The 16,331-nt window shown below is 45.5% G+C and overlaps 1 protein-coding gene across 10 annotated transcripts in view; it reads left to right on the top strand.

The window, feature by feature from the left end:
* The window catches only part of TENM4 (teneurin transmembrane protein 4), a 645,695-nt gene that overhangs the window by 78,845 nt on the left and 550,519 nt on the right, over positions 1 to 16,331 (top strand). For 9 of the 10 annotated variants that reach the window (XM_081001708.1, XM_081001716.1, XM_081001714.1 and 6 more), the window contains exon 2: positions 4,605 to 4,699. The exons of the other annotated variant lie outside the window; for it this stretch is intronic. The gene's annotated coding sequence lies outside the window, so the exon portion shown is untranslated. The remainder of the gene's footprint in view (positions 1 to 4,604; positions 4,700 to 16,331) is intronic. 10 annotated transcript variants of the gene reach the window in all.

Here is a 16,331-nt window from a genome sequence, read left to right as displayed (position 1 = left end):
AGAAAACTGTGGCTCAGTTGGGCCGCTGCTGGATCAGGCCAGTGGCCCATCTGGGCCAGCATCCTGTCCTCACAGTGGACAACTGAGTGCCTACAGGAAGCCCCAAGATGGATCTGAATGTGACCGTGCTCTGACCCTTGTCATTCCCAACAATGAGTTTGAGAAGATAGGCGGAGCATTGCCATAACGGCCAGCAGCCATTGTTAGCCTTTGCCCTCCATGAATTTGCCTAATCCCCTTTGGAAGCCATCCAACTTGATGCCCATCTGCCTTTCCTTGCAGGAGCTAATTCCATAATTTACATGGGTGGCGCTGTGGGTTAAACCACAGAGCCTAGGGCTTGTTGATCAGAAGGTCGGCAGTTCGAATCCACACGACAGGGTGAGCTCCCGTTGCCCGGTCTCTGCTCCTGCCCACCTGGCAGTTTGAAAGCACGTCAAAGTGCAAGTAGATAAATAGGTACCGCTCCGGTGAGAAGGTAAACAGCATTTCTGTGCGCTGCTCTGGTTTGTCAGAAGTGGCTTAGTCATGCTAGCCACATGACCCGGAAGCTGTACGCCGGCTCCCTCGGCCACTAAAGCGAGATGAGCGCCGCAACCCCAGAGTCGTCCGCGACTGGACCTAACGTTCAGGGGTCCCTTTACCTTTACCTTTACCTTTATGCACTGGTTGAAGAGGGCCTGTCTTTTACATATCCAACATTTAGCTGCATTGGATGGCCCTGAGTTCTGGTAGTAAAACGGGGAGAAAAGATTTACCCGCTTTCTCTATCCCATGCATTATGGCATACACCTGTGTCCCCAAATTACATTCCTAGCTTCAAAACCAGGTTTGAGTGTTAGGAGAACTCACTCCCTGCTCTTCCCTTGGACCCAGAGACCCTGACTCCTTCCAAACCAGAGATACCCCTTGCATCCAAATCAAGAAATACTGGTCCTATATCAGTTAACTAACTAAGGGAGCAACTCGGGTTTCAATTTGAGTTCGCAGAGCTGAAGAAGTGGCACAGTCAAGCAAGTGCAACAATTTCCTCTGTCAAATTGAACAAATCGAAGCCTGATTTCTGTGTAGCACAGCCTAGCAATTAAGTTTGTCACCTTCGTTCCCTCTGTAATAAGTGCCACATTCGTAGGGAAAGTTGGTCCCCCAAAGGATGTTACGAAAAATAGGAAGATGCCTTTGATTTCCATTTGTATAGGTTTAAATTGTGTTACATGGGGTAAATCGGCTATAGGACTGGTTCCAGGAACCAGCCAAAAAATGCATGCAGAAGTAGGGATTTTGCGCAAGCAGTACAATCCTGCAAGATCGCTGGATTCTGCTGGTGGTCATTTCCTTTCCTGGTGTTGCTTGTGAAGTCGCCTGTATAGTTCTTGGCGTTTTGGGGGCGGGTGTTGTTGTTGTTGTTTAGTCGTTTAGTCATGTCCGACTCTTCATGCCCCCATGGACCAGAGCACTCCTGTCTTCCACTGCCTCCCGCAGTTTGGTCAAACTCACGCTGGTAGCTTTGAGAACACTGTCCAACCATCTCGTCCTCTGTCGTCCCCTTCTCCTTGTGCCCTCCACCATTCCCAGCATCAGGGTCTTTTCCAGGGAGTCTTCTCTTCTCATGAGGTGGCCAAAGTATTGGAGCCTCAGCTTCAGGATCTGTCCTTCCAGTGAGCACTCAGGGCTGATTTCCTTCAGAATGGAGAGGTTTGATCTTCTTGCAGTCCATGGGACTCTCAAGAGTCTCCTCCAGCACCATAATTCAAAAGCATCAGTTCTTCGGCGATCAGCCTTCTTTATGGTTTTGGGGTGGGTAGATGAGAGCAAAGCTGTGGTCCAAGCAAACTTGTCAGCACTGCCTTGCAGACATGCTGCAGTTTGTTCCTGTGCTTCCAATTAAGGGAAGCAAATGGTGATATTCAAATAGAGGGGAAGGGAAGTACTAGGCAACCTTTTCCCTTTGATCAGATGACAGCAGTGTTTTGTTTTCTGCTTTTTAAAACAGGGGATTTGCCTGATTAGCTAGCTCTTTAAACCCTGAGCAGAAGCACTTGCAGCGGCGGGTCGGGCATCACAATTTATTTATTTTTATAAATAAATAAAAAATGGGGAAAAGCAACGTGCAATTCCTCACAGCCGGAGATTTGGCTCAAAGGTTGTTTACACACCCTTCAATCCAAACGGGAAAGACCTTTTTTATTTGATCATCTCTGGTTCGGGAACAGGTGTGATGTTGCAGCCGCCTCCAGCACAAAAGCCACATTGCAGACCTGAAACAACCAGCAGCACCTCATTAATATTAAAGCCAGGAGACGATCGTTAGTTTGTTTTGTATCGCCTACTGGGAGGTGGGTTGAAAATTTTCGGCATTTCCCCCCTGTCTTACAGCAATCTTGAACCAGCCTTCCTTAGCCAGGGGCTGCTCCCCTGGATGGACCTCATCTGCCAGCAGCCCTGGCTAGCATGCCCAATGGTCAGGGACAATGGGAGTTGGAGCCCAGCAATGCAGGGAGAGTGTGGGCCTGGAGAAGATTATAGAATCATAGAATCATAGAATCATAGAGTTGGAAGAGACCACAAGGGCCATCGAGTCCAACCCCCTGCCAAGCAGGAAACACCATCAGAGCACTCCTGACATATGGTTGTCAAGCCTCTGCTTAAAGACCTCCAAAGAAGGAGACTCCACCACACTCCTTGGCAGCAAATTCCACTGTCGAACAGCTCTTACTGTCAGGAAGTTCTTCCTAATGTTTAGGTGGAATCTTCTTTCTTGTAGTTGCAACACTCTTTGAAGTGTGTGATGAAGAGCCCTGGTAGATCAGGCTGTTGACCTGTCTAGCCCAGTGTCCTGTTCTCACAGTGGCTAACCAGGTGCCCATGGCAAGTCTACAAGCAGGAATTGAATGTGGTTTCTTGCAACTGGTATTTTAGACACAAGACTGCCCTTGACATGGATGCAGTGAAAACACTTGGTTAGGGAATATCAAAGCATGGTATGGGGATGAGGAACCAACTCCCTTCTCTTGTGGGGGCCCAATTAGTGCCATTGCCTTCTGTTAAGAGTTTGGGTGTAATCCTTGACGCCTCCCTTTCCATGGAGGCGCAGGTTACAGCAACAGCCAAGGCGACATTTATCCACCTTCGCCACATCAAGCAGTTGGTCCCTTACCTTTCCTGCCCCAACCTGGCTAGAGTGATCCATGCGACGGTCACCTCCAGGCTTGACTACTGTAAGTTGCTGCCCTTGAAGCTGTCCCAGAAACTCCAGCGGGTGCAGAATGCTGCAGTGAGGCTACTCACAGGGGCCCTGCCATGGGAGCAGATTCACCCAGTGCTTTTCCAGCTGCTCTGGCTCCCGGTGGAGTACAGGGTCAGATTTAAGGTGCTGGTTTTGACCTTTAAAGCCCTTCACGGCCTAGGACCCTCGTACCTATGGGACCGCCTCTCCTGGTATGCCCCACGGAGGACCTTAAGGTCCATAAATAGCAACACCCTAGAGGTCCCGGGCCCTAAGGAAGTTAGATTAGCTTCAACCAGAGCCAGGGCCTTTTTAACACTGGCTCCGGCCTGGTGGAACGCTCTGTCTAATGAGACCAGGGCCCTGTGGGATCTGATTTCTTTCCGCAGGGCCTGTAAGACAGAGTTGTTCCACCTGGCCTTTGGCTTAGAATCAGTTTGATTCCCTCCCCCTCTTTCTTTTTCCTTTCTCCTCCTGTGAAGAGGCTTCATCCTAATGTTTTAATGTTGTATTTTAATCTTGTTTTTTTAAATTGTATTTTAATCAACTTGTTTTTATTATTGGTTGCTAGCTGCCCTGAGCCCAGTCTTGGTTGGAGTGGGCAGGGTATAAATAAAATTTATTATTTATTATTATTATTTCAAACGTTTCGGAAGTCAAACGGACTTCCGGAACGAATTCCATTCGACTTCTAAGGTACGACTGTATGTTTTATTGGGAAATTATTTGATTTGTATGTCAGTAAAAGTGTTACAACTTAAAAATAAAAATTATTTATAGAGATACAGCTCTCCATTCAGAACAACAACAACAACAACAACAACAATAATAATAATAATAATAATAGAAGCATATATAAAACACATATGAAACCATAATAAAACATCAAGCATTAAAAACTTCCCGATACAAGGCTGCATTCTGATATCTTCTAAAAGTTGTGTAGTTCTTTATCTCTTTGACGTCTGATGGGAGGGCGCACCACACGGAGGGCGCCACTACCAAGAAGGCCCTCTGCCTCCATCTTTCATCTTGCTGGGCAAAAGGCGTTATCACAGTTCAGGGATGCACTCCACCCACACAAAAGTGTTTGAGGAGGAAGCAGTTCAGGGCCATTGAGGGGCACAACCTGGGGATGGGGGCGTGGCCTGGGAAAGGGCGTGGTGCGGGAAATGTCCCAAGGGCCATAGAGGTGGCATTTGTCTACTTTTCCCCTTCCCTGGTCTTTGCTGCAACCAAGCAAGACTCTGAGGCCCAGACGAACATACAGTCCTCAAGAACTCTGCAGCATCGCTCCCAGGCGAAGAAGTTCCCTTCTCCAAGGCCTGGAGCCTGTGACACAGTCCTTACTCACAGCTGCTTGTCTTCTCTGGTTTAGGGCGATGTCACGGGTGCTACATAACCATGCGATGACTCACAGCGTTGGCTACGTGGTGACTCACAAAAGCTGCCGTCCTATATCCACTTAAACCTGTAAGTAAGCCTCAGATGAGCTCAGAGGGGACTTATCTCTGAGTAGGGTTGTGCCGTGAGACAACTGATGGGGATGGCAATGGAAATGTGCAGAAGTGTTCCTGCCTCTCCCTATGGCCATTGATAACCTTAAACCCACCCCCCTTAATCCTCCACACCAGAGAACCCAGATAAACCCAGGGTGGCAATAACACATTGACTTGACTGCAGACACGCAGCACTGTGAACTGTTGAGCATGTGCTAACTACGTATTCCATGTGGCTGGATATTATCACATATTTCTTTATACCCTGTCTTTTTCTCTGACAGGGAATCAAGGTGAAACAGTTAAAAACATGGGGGTGAGGGGGACAATAACTAAAAAAAAATAATGAAGCGCTTGTATTCCAAGCCCTAGGAGATCCCAGTGCTTTGTCTACCCAGCATGCACTGTTGATCCTGAGCATTGTTTGCTGTTTCCTGCACACCTTGCCTGCTTCCTATCTCATCCCCGCATTGCTACCCTGGAATCTTAGAATCCTTGACTCATAGCGTTGGGATCCTGAGGGTCATCTAGTCCAACCCCCTGCAAAGCAGGAGTCTGCAATGCAGGACCCTGAGATAAAGAGTCTCATGCATGGCAATCATGTTGTGTAACCTTTCTCCTTTGATGATCACTCATAGCCGAGTAAGGTTGTCTTCCATTAACATGGTCTTAGCAGTGAGTCCGTAAGTGACTGTGGAGGCCAATTCTGGACCCACACACCCTTCCACAGTGGGGACACAGGTTTCTGGGTGGGAGTTGATCACAGTGAGGGTTTGCCAAGCATGCCTTCCTCTTTGCACGTTTCTCCCTTTTGTCCTGAGTTCGAACGTCTTCAAAGCCCATGACACCTTTGGTAAAGGCTGTTCCCCAACTGGAGCGCTCACAGGCCAGTGTTTCCCAATTGTTGGTGTTTATACTACATTTTTAAAGATTTGCCTTGAGAGAGTCTTTGAACCTCTTTTGTTGACCACCAGCATTACGCTTTCCATTATTAAGTTCGGAATAGAGTAGTTGCTTTGGAAGACAATAATCAGGCATCCAAACAACATGACCAGTTCATCAAAGTAGATGTTGAAGAACCATTGCTTGTCATCTTTGCTTCTTCCAGTACACTGGCATTAGTTCACCTGTCTTCCCAAATGATATGCAATTTTTTTTTAATGGAATCTTTTGAGGAGTTGTAGATGCCGTTTATAAGTGGTACAAGCATACAGTAAGGTTGGTAATACAATAGCTTTGTAAACAGGCATTTTGGTTTCCCTGAGAATGTCCCAGTCCACAAACACTCTGCACTTCAATCGGGAGAAAGCTGCACTCACAGAGCTTACGCAATACTGGATTTCATCATCAATGTTGGCCCTTGTGGAAAGATAGCTGCCCAGGTAGGAGAAGTGATCAACACATTCCAATGTTACACCATTAAGTTGGATTTGTGGCACTGCAGAGGGGTTTTTTTGTGCTTGTTGGTGCAGCACTTTGGTTTTTTGGATGTTGAGCAATAGGCCAAGCTTTTTGTAAGCTTCTGCAAAGCTATTTAGGATGGTTTGGAGGTCATCCTCTGAGTGTGCACACACTACGTTGTCATCAGCATATTGAAGCTCTAAGACAGAAGTTATGGTAACCTTACTCTTTGCTTTCAGCCTTCTCGAGTTAAAGACCTTTCCATCTGTTGGATATATGGTTTCTACCCTGCTGGGGAGTTTCCTTCCTTTCAACAATGTATAGGATCAGGGGAATGAAAATAGTGAATGGAGTTGGGGCGATAACGCAACCCTGTTTAACACCTGATCCCGCTGTGAATGGTTCACTTTAAGAGCCATTGTTATCTGTGATTGTTGCTGTCATATTAGCATGGAGGAGCTGAAGGATGCTCACAATTTTTTCTGGTTAGTTCAATTCTGCCCATTTGGAAGGCTTTGGCAGGTATCCCATCAGGTCCGCTGGCTTTGTTGTTTTTCATTTAGTTAATAGCTGTACCCAACTCTCCTGCTGCTAGCTCATTTCTAATTTGTTTTTGTAAAATTTGTGAGAGGACCTCAGCAGCTACGGGGGAGTTGTGGTTAAGGAGATGCTGGTAATGTCCCAGTGCAATGCAATAGCTTCTTTATCTTTTAGAAGTGTGGGACCGTCTGTTGAGTGTAGGGGGCATATTTCATGAATTATTGGTCCATAGATGGTCTTTGTGGCTTTAAAGAAACTCTGTGCCTTAGAGTTGGCATAGGTTTTTTTCTTAGTTTCTATCTCTTTGCCAGATCCAAAAAAGCATTCCTTTTCTTGTCGATATTGCGTTCAATCTCACTATCATTCTCATCAAACCAGTCCTGCTGTTTCTTGGTTTGGTATCCAATAGTTTGTTCACAGGCTGCAATAATGGATGCCTTTAGCTTGGTCCAGTGTTCCTCGATGTTATCAGCGAACTCCGAAAGCAGATAGTCCTTAAGAGTCGTTTGGAAGCAATCTGACTTAATAGGATCTTGAAGGGCTTGAGTGTTTATTTTGTGCCTTGGTTTCCTTCCTTGAAGCCTGCATTGAGGTATAATTTTGATAGGCATTGTGGGACGTATTAATCATGAAGGTCTGTCAGCATTTTCACATACATGTCTCCTAATAAGCACATTTTTGCATGCAGTTCTAACATTAACATTTTTGCACTCATGTTCCCCTAATATTTTGCATTTCATTTTCACTACAGCATGCATATTAGGTGCCTTTGTTCCTAATGGAAGAATTTTTGTAAATATTGTCTTGGTTAGAGACCTGCCTTGCAAAATACAGAGGAGGGGGAATTTTGAAGTGTAGCTGTTCTTCAGTTTGCATCTTGCTTCGGGAAGTGTGAATTAGGTAGTTTCTCATTAAAATCCAAACAAATTAGAATTTCTGCCCAGTGGTTCAGTATCTTTTTATTCTGTCAGGCTTTTATTTTGTGGGGTACACATACAATATTTTTTATGGTTTTTAAGCTGCTGGCCCTGTCCCCTTTATTGCCACTGTTTTCATGGAATTAGAATTTTTATGTGTTGTAAACTGCCTTGAGTGGTTTATTTATACCAGAAGGGTGAGATATGCTAAGTCAATAAATAAATAAAAGTCTGAAATGGATTAGGCGACTCTGCTTCAGAGGGAATTGGGTTAGCGTTAATCCAATTAAAGTTGGCGACCCCACAGTTGCAATAGTGTCAAGAGAGAGGCTAGTAAATGGTTTTTATGAAAGTAATATCTAACACAAAGTTAAACACCCAACATCGATGCTGATTAGAGATGGGTAAATCTGTCACTTCTGGTTTTTCTCAGTTTCTCCTTCCAATCTTAAGCTCGGTTCTCCACTTTCCACATCAGTTTGTGATTATATATGTTTTGAAATCATCAAGAAATTTCACCAGTATTTGGGTGCATATTTATCCCAATACACACATGTTTAAAATGCAACTTTGGTTAATTTGTAAACAGCTTTGAGGTGGGTTCCCCGCACCCTGCAGTCAGGCAGTGTATATATTTTAAGAAGCAAACAAATACACTTTTTTTTTTTGCAAAGCATATTTTCCTAATACAATGCATGTCATTTTCACAAATATGTGCATTTTGATGCACACTTCAATCTAGTCTGTGCATTGCTGTACACCCAGCTTGGCTTAAGAACTTTACTGCAAGATCCGCCGAAGCACAGTTTTCAAATGATGGCTGTGTTTCAGAAAGTGCAAATTAGGTACTCATATGAAATGAGTTGAATTCTGCTTCTTCCTGCGGGTCTGTAGTGCTGATCATAGATAATAAAATGGTAGAGTTGGAAGGGAATCTTTTGCCCAACATGGGGCTTGAACCCACAGCCTTCAGATTTAGAGTCTCATGCTCTACGAACTGAGCTATCAGATGCTGTGATATTCAGTAGGGTTGGGTGATACCTGGTTCTCAACATTGTGATATATCACCAGCTAAACATTGCGATATACTGATAAATCAAAAGGAGCTATGTTGGATGGCTTCATGGTTTTCCCCACATTGTGATTTTTGCACAGCACTCTCTCACACACACACACACCAGGATTCGCGATATATTGCCAGGTCAAAAATTATGAAACCGATATCACAATATGGACTTCAAACCAGTTTTGAACGATATTATCAATATATTGCCCAGCCATAATACTCAACCAATGTTAGAGGTTAGCTGGAGGGGTTTACATGGGAGAGGAAAGGCTGAGAGGTGTCAGGGAGTGACTCCACAGAGAATTTCTGATTTTTTAAGCATTGTTAATACCACGCGGGTAGTGCTGTGGTCTAAACCACTGAGCCTCCTGGGCTTGCTGATTGGAAGGTTGGTGGTTCGAATCCCCATGACGGGGTGAGGTCCCATTGCTCTGTCCCAGCTCCTGCCAACCTTGCAGTTCGAAAGCACACCAGTGCAAATAGATAAATAGGTACCACTGTGGTGGGAAGGTAAACAGTGTTTCCGTGCACTCTGGCACTTTCACAGTCTTCCGTGCACCAGAAACGGTTTAGTCCTGCTGGCCACATGACCCGGAAAGCTGTCTGTAGACAAACACTGGCTCCCTCGGCCTGAAAGCGAGATGAGCGCAGCAACCCCATAGTCGTCTTTGACTGGACTTAGCCGTCCAGGGGTCCTTTACCTTTTACCTTACCATGATATCCTACCCTCCAAAAGTAAAGGCAGATGTGTATGGAATGAAAATTGACTGGAAAGGCTTTTGCACAAGCTCCAAGACAGCCTAAGTGTTTACATTGCTCCTTGATGTCTTAATGTGCATTACATAATCCTTGCCCATTTTGATTTCCTCACATCCTGTCCTGGAATGAACTGGAGATGCTATGATGACAAGGACTGTGGGTTCTTGCAGTGTTCCTGCGTTTATCTCCTGACATATGGGAGGGAGCACGGTTTTGACCCCCAAGCCCACACATTGGGAGCACGCAAGTAAACAAGCTAGCTCTGAAGGGTGAGAGCATTAATTGGAACACACGCGTAGCAGCTGGCGAGCAGTCGAAAACCTTCACAAATGGGAGGTCCCTGCCTCACCAACCACCAAAGAGACCATTGCTCATGCGGGGTCAGAAGAGGAAGCTGAAAAAGAGGGGGCAGAACTCTGTCACGTTTTGGCAGGTCGATGAAAACGACTCCCATTGTGGGAGGAAAAAAGGAAGTGAAGAAGGACCTCCGGAGATGAGAGTGGAGGCTGATCATTAGTTCCTTGTCTATGAAGGAATCCTCTTTTGGCAGCAGAGCAGACAGCAGCTAATAAACAGGCTGGTTGTTATCTTTTGTTCAGCACACTGTGTGCTAGTCCATGCGTGGTGGTTAACGTCAAGTCCTCATGGCACTGTTTTTTCAACCTTGAGTCGCCATGTGATGTTAGACTACATCTTCCATCATCCCTGGCTGTTGACTAAGCTGGCTGGCGATGGTGGAGAGGTTGAAGAACATTGCTTGGAAGCAAAGCCTGTTTATGATAGGTGGAGAGCATGTGCAGGATAGTAACCTGAGTCACGTATGGCATCGGCGTTTTCAGAAAGCGTTCCTTTATCATTTATGCCCACCTTGTGAAATAAGGTAAAGGTAAAGGGACCCCTGACCATTAGGTCCAGTTGTGGCCGACTCTGGGGTTGCGGCGCTCATCTTGCTTTATTGGCCGAGGGAGCCGGCGTTTGTCTGCAGACAGCTTCCGGGTCATGTGGCCAGCATGACTAAGCTACTTCTGGCGAACCAGAGCAGCACACGGAAACGCCGTTTACCTTCCCACCGGAGTGGTACCTATTTATCTACTTGCATTCTGATGTGCTTTTGAACTGCTAGGTTGGCAGGAGCAGGGACCAAACAGCGGGAGCTCACCCCGTTGCGGGGATTCGAACCGCCGACCTTCTGATCGGCAAGTCCTAGGCTCAGTGGTTTAACCCACGGCGCCACCCACGTCCCTTTTACCTTGTGAAATAAGAACAGTACAAATTTTCTGTGACATGTCTCAGCTACAGACTTCATGCTTTGCATGCCCAGTCGTTGGCATCTCCAGTTTTAAAGCCCACAGGGAGCAGCACTGAGAAAGAGATGCCTGCCTAGATACCACTATCACTTGAAACAAAAGATACTGGATCAAGTGGACTTACAGTATTGGCTACTGGAATGAGGCAGCTTCATATACAGTGGTACCTCGAGTTAAGTACTTAATTCATTCTGGAGGTCTGTTCTTAACCTGAAACTGTTCTTAACCTGAAGCACCACTTTAGCTAATGGAGCCTTCTGCTGCCACTGCGCCGCCAGAGCACGATTTCTGTTCTCAACCTGAAGCAAAGTTCTTAACCTGAGGTACTATTTCTGGGTTAGCAGAGTCTGTAACCTGAAGCGTATGTAACCTGAAGCGTACGTAACCCGAGGTACCATTATATTCATGTGTTGTTGTTCCATGATGTGATATTGGGAAGTTGTGTTGTTGGTCTTGAAAACAGGGATATCCTGAGTTGAAATGGTTGTTGCTCAATGCCTTTATAAATGACTTGGTTGAAGGTATTGAGGGGATGCTCATCAAATTTGCAGAGGACACTAAACTGGGAAAGAATCGTCTCCAGACAAACAAACAGAAATTTATTTGGTTGTTATTCTGAAGATTTATATCCAGCTTTTCATTCCAGTGATTCTAACAGCAGCTTATATGCAACATGTAACGATACATGTTTACAGCATTTAGTGTCAATCGGGGCCACATCTAGGGGTCTTGGTAGATCACAAACTTAACGTGAGTCAACAGTGTGATGCAGCAGCAAAAAAAAGCTAACACTGTTTTAGATTCCGTCAACAGAAGTCTAGTGTCCAGATCAAGGAAAATAATAGTACCACTCTATTCTGCCTTGGTCAGACCACACCTGGAATACGATGTCCAGTTCTGGGCACCACAATTTATGAAGGATGTTGACAAGCTGGAAGGTGTGCAGAGGAGGGCAACCAAGATGATCGAGGGTCTGGAAGCTAAGTCTTACAAGGTGCACTTGAAGGAGCTGGGTATGTTTAGCCTGGTAAAGAGGAGACTGTGAGGAGATATGATAGCCATCTTCAAATATCTGAAGGGCTGTCACATGGAGGAGGGAACATGCTTGTTTTCTCCTGCTGTGGAAGGTAGGACTCAAACCAATGGCTCAAGAATGGAGATTCTGACTAAACATTCAGAAAAACTTTCTGACGGTAAGATCTGTTCGGCAGTGGAACAGACTCCCACGAGAGATGGTGGATTCTCCTTCCTTGAGGGGTTTTAAGCAGAGGTTGGATAGCCATCTGTCATAGATGCTGTAGCTGAGATTCCTTCATTGCAGGAGGTTGGCTAGATTACCCTTGGTTTCCTTCCAACTCTAAGATTCTGTAGTCAGATGTCTTGCATCCAGGTGAGCACCTATTCCAGGCTTCCTCAAACTCAGCTCTCCAGATGTTTTGAGACTACAATTCCCATCATCCCTGACCACTGGTCCTGCTAGGTAGGGATCATGGGAGTTGTAGGCCAAAAACATCTGGAGGGCCGAGTTTGAGGAACCCTGACCTATTCAAAATCCAATAAGGTCATCAATTCATGAACGCTTCCTCCATGTGTATATTTATTGCTTCCAGGACTGGGGTGCCAGTTCACATTGCTGTTTGCTAGTAGCGACAAGCTTCCTGGAGTCTCTGTGAAATCCCCTGTAGCCAGTGGCTTGTATCCAAAGTAACACTATGTGAGTGTTCTGTCCGTGGAAGTATTTCTGGCTGTGCAATGGAACAATCTCCTAAATCTGTTTTAGGGGTTTGGGGAGGGCACTGGGAGGAAACTCCCACTGCACACATGGGAATCATTGCATGATTGGGACCCAGTGTGAATGGGAAGATGTTTAATGCACATTGACTTTTATCAATTTGCATTGCTAACCCTTCCAGAGTCAAATATACACACACAACCAAAGACCGTTAGGAATGTCCCTGCATTTAAATGCATGCAACCCGTAAATTGTTCAGTGTTGTGAGCAAACTGGAAAACAAAACTGGAGAGGAGGGTGGAGGGAGAGAGAATTGGCTAGACTTGTTGAAAAGCATTCCTTTCGTTCCCATAATCAAGATAGCTGCAGGGTAGCAAAACTGAAAATAGAGTGTTAGGTGATATTTGCTCTCATTACAAAGATTGATTTTTTAATTAAAATTAATTTAAGTTTTAATTAAAATGAGGGGCGATGTATGCTGGCATTTCCAAGAACACACTAATGTTTTGAATTCACGTGGCTCATTTTGATAACAATGCCTGGGTTTTCCTTTGCTCCTGAGTTCTGTCGGTCAGTGTAATGGGAAACTGCGTGCACTCGATTTTCAAATGGCACTTTTTATTTATTAATTATTATTATTATTTCTTTAATTTCTATACCGCCCTATACCCGAAGGTCTCAGACCTGACCACATAAAATATCAAATACATAAAATCAAAACAAAACCAACAACCCAATAAAAAACCCCAAAGAGCCAGCATTTTTAAAAAAGGGTATAGGATATAGATCAAGTCAGGCAAAGATCTGGTTGAAAAGTAATGTTTTTGCCTGGTGCCTAAAGGTGTGTAGTGAAGGCGCCAGGCAAACTTCCCTGGGGAGAGCATTCCACAGACGGGGAGCCACTGAAGAGAAGCACCCGTTCTCGTGTTGCCACCCTCCTGACCTCTCGTGGAGGAGGCACACGAAGAAGGGCCTCAGAAGATGATCTCAGGGTCCGGTAGGTTCATATGGAAAGAGGCGATCCTTTGAGGTATTGTGGTCCTGAGCCTTTTCCTTGAGAACACACCTGGAGGAGGCATTCCAGGTCAGGCAGTTGATAGCATCACTTCCATCGCTTGAAGAAGGGCCATAACCCAGCAGTAGAGTATCTGCTTTGCAGGTCAAAGGTCCCAGATTCAGTTCTGGGCATCTCCAGCTGGGCTGAAGGAGTTCCCATTCTGAACCCCTGGAAAGCCAATACTGGCCAGGGTAGACAAAAGTGACCTTAGATGGACCAATGGTCTCATTCAGTATAAACAGCTCTGTGTGTGGTTTTCCCACAATGTGGGGATCCAGCTGGAGGAGAAGAGGAGAAGATCATCCCCCAACATGTAGAGGATTGTTGGAATGGAGGCGGAAAGCTGTGCAGAGGGAAGGTGGAACCAACAGGCTCATTCCCTCTGTCGCTCCTTCTCTCACACACACATAAACACACACAATTCTATCAGGTACAGGAGAATGACCATGTTGGCCCTCTTGTCACCAGCATGCCCACGGTGCCCATGGGGAAACAGCCAAGATACAAGTCGCTGGTACCTCTGGAAGGGTTGGGAGAACTCACACAAAGCCTTTTCCAGGCACTGAATAAGTAACTTTATTGTGTCTCTAAGCTCATTTTATTTGACTTTTCATTTAATTTTGCTTTGCTGTTCACGAGCTGCATCGTATTAAATATTTACTATTCTGGTTATATTGTCAAGATACACTTGATGGTCTTATGGTAATCACCACTCAGCCTTTCAGCAGAGACTGTCTCTGTGTTTATACAGTTCAGGGGACAGTGATGAACCCCATATCTAGCTATCACCGCCAAGGGATGCATCTGTCTTTTTCTGATCGGTCTTGCTTGCCTGTTCTGTTTTGTTTCCACAGTAATCACACACACACACACGTATGAAAATGCATATTTAAATTTGTATCTTGAACATATTTGCTCCCTAAAATATGCATTTCTAAAGACGTTGCATCACAAAGCACACATTTTTTTTCCAGTATTTTTTTCAGCTGGTAAGTTTTTCAAGCTGCGATCTGTGTTGAAATCTGTTGTTCAGTGTTGTTGTTTGTTACAAGCTTCCTTCCCCTGACAAAGAGGAGTGGGCAAAGCCTTGGCGGATTTCATGTGAATGGCAAGGAAGAAAAAGAGGGAAGCATAAAGAGACAGAAAGAGGAGTGAAGGATGATAACCTTGTGCTCAGGAACCAAATGTGGCCCCCGGGCTCCTTTATCAGGCCCTCGGGCTTTCCACAGACTGCACCCTTACTTGCAGGGGGTTGGACGAGATGACCCCCAGAATCCCTTCCAGTTCTGATTCCTCAGGCCACATCCTTCACCAGCTCTCCTTGGCTGATTATGCCTGGCTAGAATATTATTGTTGTCGTTTAGTCGTGTCCGACTCTTCGTGACCCCATGGACCAGAGCACGCCAGGCACTCCTGTCTTCCACGGCCTCCCACAGTTTGGTCAAACTCATGCTGGTACCTTCGAGAACACTGTCCAACCATCTCGCCCTCTGTCGTCCCCTTCTCCTTGTACCCTCCATCTTTCCCAACATCAGGGTCTTTTCCAGGGAGTCTTCTCTTCTCATGAGGTGGCCAAAATATTGGAGCCTCAGCTTCAGGATCTCTGAGCACTTTCCTTCAGAATGGATAGGTTTGATGTACTTTTCCTATTATTTATTAAATTTATTAAATTTGTATGCCACCCTTCATTCAAAGATCACAGGGCAGCTCACAACATAATATGTTGACTATGTCATGAAATTCAGATAGCGCCTCTTGCTTGCATGGACGGAGCACAGAGAGAAGGGTGCCCATGTGTGTAGAAACTACCTTATTGTAGAAATGTGAGACCCACAGCCATTGCCCTGCCTACTTTTGCTTCTGGCTCCACCCCTCCCCAACATGTTGTCAGGAATGAGCCAGCTCTAAGCGAAGGTTACAGACTCCGCTAACCCAGAAATAGTACCTTGGGTTAAGAACTTTGCTTCAGGATGAGAACAGAAATCGTGCTCCGGCGGCACGGCGGCAGCAGGAGGCCCCATTAGCTAAAGTGGTGCTTCAGGTCAAGAACAGTTTCAGGTTAAGAACGGACCTCCGGAACAAATTAAGTACTTAACCCGAGGTACCACTGTACACACACAGTGGTACCTCCGGTTGTGGATGGGATCCATTCTGGCGCTCTTGTCGGATCCCGAGATTTCTGCAACTGGAGGTGCCACTTCTGCGTATGCGCGCTCATCAAAACCCAGAAAAATACTTCTGGGTTTGCCGCGTACGTATCCCGAAGGATACGTAACCAGAGCTGAATGCAAGGAGAGGTAGAGAGGTACCACTGTATATGTTTAAAGAGTTAAGTTATGATTTCTATTATGGTGCCTTTATTCTAGGCCCACTGGATCAGAAAGCCGTTTTCCAAACCGTTTAATCGTTCTGGAGGAGGAGAGGCCCGGGGATGAATGAAAGTAATTCCTACTTTTAAAAGTTGAGTTTTAAAAGTAGAATACCCATAAAAGTATGTCAAGGGGTTAAGAAGGGATGGCACATTTTCAATTACGGGTCGTTAGGGGAAGTTCCCTTTTGTTAAGCAAACAGTAAAACCGATAGTTTCCTCCGTAACAAAACATAAAGTGAGTTTGCTCGAATCAGTAAACTTAATGGAGGGTATTATACAAGTAACGGGTCCTTGAAAATCTGGCTTGTTTAACAAGCCTCCAACCCCCGCCCCATGCCTATGACATCCCCATTGGAGAAGCATAACTTGTTAAGAGGAAAGTCACCTCCAACCTTCTAAACAATCAAGGTAATTTTATGAAGTTGAACATTTCTCAGAATTGCTGACCATTGCAAT

Source organism: Podarcis pityusensis (genome assembly GCF_964106645.2).
Source record: "Podarcis pityusensis genome assembly, chromosome: 4".
NCBI classification, from domain to species: domain Eukaryota; kingdom Metazoa; phylum Chordata; class Lepidosauria; order Squamata; family Lacertidae; genus Podarcis; species Podarcis pityusensis.
The sequence above is the reverse complement of the archived record's forward strand: the minus strand, read 5'-3'. Positions and strand labels throughout refer to the sequence as shown.